Source organism: Papilio xuthus, unplaced genomic scaffold, assembly GCF_000836235.2.
Source record: "Papilio xuthus unplaced genomic scaffold, Pxut_1.1 DF824992.1, whole genome shotgun sequence".
Taxonomy (NCBI): domain Eukaryota; kingdom Metazoa; phylum Arthropoda; class Insecta; order Lepidoptera; family Papilionidae; genus Papilio; species Papilio xuthus.
This window is the reverse complement of record NW_013533657.1, coordinates 5286398-5290929: the sequence shown is the minus strand read 5'-3', so window position 1 is coordinate 5290929 and position 4532 is coordinate 5286398. Positions and strand designations below refer to the sequence as shown.

The 4532-nt window shown below is 35.1% G+C and overlaps 1 long non-coding RNA gene across 1 annotated transcript; it reads left to right on the top strand.

Annotated features, from left to right (window-relative positions):
* The first annotated feature begins 274 nt into the window (after positions 1-274).
* Positions 275-2690, top strand: LOC106126635 (uncharacterized). Its single transcript, XR_001228372.1, has 3 exons — positions 275-331; positions 1881-2028; positions 2279-2690. It is a non-coding gene; the product is annotated as an uncharacterized LOC106126635 (long non-coding RNA).
* The last annotated feature ends 1842 nt before the right edge of the window (positions 2691-4532 follow it).

Genomic DNA, 4532 nt, shown 5'->3' with positions numbered 1-4532 from the left:
TTAATCATATTCATCCTGGAATACCCTGAAGGAACAAACCTATATATAAAATGACGATACTTTATCAATGACCTCGGTATGTCACTCTTTTTTGTAAATAATCGATTTATTATATTCTTTTAATTATTTTCCATTAAAAGAATATAATAAATCGATCATGATATGAATACGATGCTATTATAGCAACATATAAATAAATTTCGAAATCAAATGATAGTCAGTAACACATTAGATCATTTGTGACTACGTAAGTTTTTTTTTAAATAAAATTCAGTCTAAAATTATCACAGAAGAAAAAAGTTTTTATATTTATTTATCAAAACAGAGTTAGGTAAGTACATAAAATATTATTTTGTTTTAATTCCATCTCTTTTGTTTTGGGATAGATACATTATGTTGCGCCTTTTTAAACGCATGTAGGAGTTAAATACGATTTTTTTTTATATCATAAGGTGGCAAACGAGCGAGCGGCCACCTGAAATCGCTGAAATAGCGAAGTGACTGTTGCCCATAGACATATGCAATTGCATATGCGTTGCCTACCTTTGATCGATGGAGGAGAGGATGCACAGAGAGAAAATATTTTCCCTTTCCATGCATCCTCTCATCCGGATAGTCCACTTCCACTTCGCATCCTTTCCTTATAAGAAAAAGGTTGGGAAAGGGAAAGAGGAATAAATTAGGCCTACGGGGCGATACGCGGAATAGCTTCCACTTCACGCCTGTCTTCTGTGTGGTCGTGGTATTTCGCCGGGCGAGCCGGGCCAATTCGTGCGAAGATGATAAAGCGGGCTCTACCACTGTTAATGACAAAGGGAACAATGACAAAGGGAAAAAACAATTTCAAGATTGTAGGTTATTTTATCTAGAGAGTTTAGGAGTAACCTTCATATTATTCTACATAAAATATAGATCTATGCCCATACAATATAATTAATATTTTCTGTTCATATATTAAATTTGCTATTGAAATATGAACAGTACATTTTATATGAAGAGTCTTAAAACTATGATTTTAAATAAAATATTAAAAACGAATAATTATATAAAATATATTATTAAAAGGAGTCCCTTTAGGCAAGGTTTCGAAGATACTGGCACCGTTCTTCCTTTGAATAGCTATACATATTCTTTGTCCGAGGTAACTGCCAGCTCTTCAATTCCCTGTGATGTCGATTAACTTTTTTTAATATTTCCTTAAAAAGCCTTAAAGCGCTAGGACCCCACAGACCAAGGGTCTCGACGCCGAATGGGACAACATCATATTCGGAGCCTAGAACCATGTACTTGCGTGCTTTAGCATTTTCCCCCGCTTCACAAGCCGCACCATTCTGTTGTTGATTTCATGTAGATGGGAAGGGGCCAGCGTGTCTGAACAGGTTGCATTCCATACCAGCACCCGACCCATCTTCCGTGGAAACAAAACTCATACTATGCGGTCTCTTGCCATCGTCTCTGTTAATTTAACTGGAACTATAATTTGCTAATTATCCTAACAGTGGAATTAATTCATGGAATAAATATGAATGTAAAATTATACCAAACATATCCCAACTATTTATCTTCTATAAAGCTTATTCATTGATCAATTTTAATACTAAAACTGTCCATAATAAATGACATTATCAAGCAGTGAAATTTGTAAATGTAATATTAAATTTCCTTTGAATTCAAATATAAGTCTTTTACGCTGCAAAACAATTATCTTAGGACATGTTATCGGATTCAAGAGTCTAATTCGTCCTGTTCTAATTGAAATATAACTTAAAATGTCATTAGTAATACAAATGACGTTTGATATAAACGATGTAATAGAAATTACAAATAGGACAAGACCTGACGAGATTTGCATTATATTAATAGAATTTATATGTTCACAGGAAACATGATCTCTTGGTATCTAATCTTTGCACTCTTGGTTGCGACGAGCGTATGTCAAGGACCATCTTACGATGGAAGCAAACCTATAGGGTATCCTGCTTTTGAGGAGAAAGCAAAAGAGTCTACGAGCGCTAGAGATGAACCAAGGTAAGGACTATTACGAAATGAGACTCCAAATATTATTAATTAATTAAGTTTCTAGATTTGATTTCGTTTTTCACTATTAATTAATTTAGTTCATTCTGAAATTTCTGATTTTTTACACATTTGTACACATAATCTGACTAATATTTTAAATGCGAATGTTTACATGGATGGATGTATATTTGCTGACAACTAATTGAAACATAATTTGAAATCAAAATACAGTAGTATTTAAAAACACGATTTCATTTAGGATGGCACCTGGAACTACAACAATGTCGACACCAGTGATAGCAACGAGGCTACCCATTGGGGCTTTTAGAGACAGAAGTCTGCTTGAAACCCTTTCCAAACTGCCTTTAGATAAACAGCCAGTGTGGTTGGAAAATTGGAAAAAATTGGAAGAAAATAGACCTATACCGAAAACTTATTAACTCAAACCAAATTTGTAACTACATCCCATATACCCACATCTCGTCCTCGACCCGGACGATATCTTTATTAACCAAAATTTCATTAACAAATGTAATGTCATTGTCTTTTCTTAAATACGTTTTAAATAAATTTACTTTGTGGTTAATTGATTTTTAATGTAATAAGCAACTTATCAGAATATTCATTGTTTACGCCGAATAAAAATAAAAAGGATTAAAAACAAAATGTTGTGCTAATATTAATTAAGACTGCAAAATGGAGTACTGGCAGGCCATTGTTGCCACGCGGCGCTTTTTTTTATATCATAAGGTGGCAAACGAGCGAGCGGCCACCTGAAATCGCTGATATTACGAAGTTACCGTTGCCCATAGACATACGCATTTGCATATGCGTTGCCTACCTTTAATCGACGGAGGAAATAGGGGAAAATATTCTCTTTCTGTGCATCCTCTCCTCCGTCGATTAAAGGTAGGCAACGCGTATGCAATTGCGTATGTTTATGGGCAACGGTCACTTCGCTATTCAGCGATTTCAGGTGGCCGCTCTCTTGTTCGCCACTTTATGATATAAAAAAAGGAAAGGATGCACAGAAAGAAAATTTATCCCCTTTCCATGCATCCTCTCATCCGGAAAGTCCACTTCCACTTCCCATCCTTTCCTTATAAGAAAAAGGTGGAAAGGGAAAGAGGACTAAATAAGGCCTCCGGGACGCACACTCATCAGACGAAACGCGGAATTGCTTCCACTTCACGCCTGTCTTCTGTGTGGTCGTCGTATTTCACCGGGCGAGCCGGGCCAATTCGTGCGAAGACGTTAAAACGGGCTCTACCACTGTTAGAAAATGTAAATAAAAGTCAAAACAACAAAAAACTAGCATCCTATATTTACAAGAAAAGTTTGATGGATGTTTAGTATGTATGTATGGTTTGATATTTGTTAGAAGGCATTTATAGAACGGCGTAACAGATCTTTATGAAATTTGGCATCGGCTACTAATTACATTTTTTTTAATTACGTGCTGACGGAGTCGCGGGCGACAGTTAGTTCAAAATAAAAGTGCTACTTCTCACTTTAAATAAGAAAAACTCCATAAAATACAACTAAAACTGAGACCAAAAAATCTAAATACTTTTATTTTTATATATTTCTGTATTAATAAAAGGAAATTGAATTTACACTAATAAGATAAATTTCGAAATACAGGCACAAAAAACGCTGTTCGCTTCAACAGAAGGCAACACAATTTGCCTCTCAAATGAGATTTACGCTATAGTCTTTATTACCGTGGAAGCATCTATTTAAAATTCCATCAATGTCCTGAGTGGGGACACAATTTGAGGGAATAATGCAAAAATGTTAAGGTTCATTCAGCTAATGTAAAGCTTACGCTATTTAACCGAAAAGGGTTGAAATGATTACGAATGTCCAAAATCTGGTCACAATTAAGTTCTTGGAGTATTTATAATATGAGAATTCTGCACTAAGAGTCTGCGTTAGTGACTAATTAAATTCATAGTTAATTATCTTCCTATTTAAAATTACTAGTTCTGGCCCGCGGCTCCATCCGCGCGTAATAACAAAAATATTAGTAGCTTAGGTGATCTTAAAGATTACTTTCTACATCTATGTCAAATTTCATCGAGATCCGTCGAGCAAATAGTTCTAGAAATATTTTTTTACAAAAATCGATCCAATCATCCATCCAACTAAATATTCACATTCACATATTAGTAAGATGAATAAACTAACTACGTTCTCAATTTTCTCAAGGTGCTCTTTACCACGTCATGTCTAGTTTACATTAAGCCAGTACAGTAGAACTGTATCGCTGGCCTGGCATTGATGTTATGGCTTATGGGTGCTAGTCAATGTTTACATTACGCCAGTAACAGTAGCGCTCATTATCAGTGTATACGCTGATAATGAGCGCTACTGTCGTACCGTACTGGCATAATGTAAACCAGAAATTAATATATCATATTAATCCTGGAATATCCTCAGGGACAAACCTGTATCTAAAATGACGTCATTTTATCAATGACGTAGGTATATCACTCTTAAAGTAATTAAAA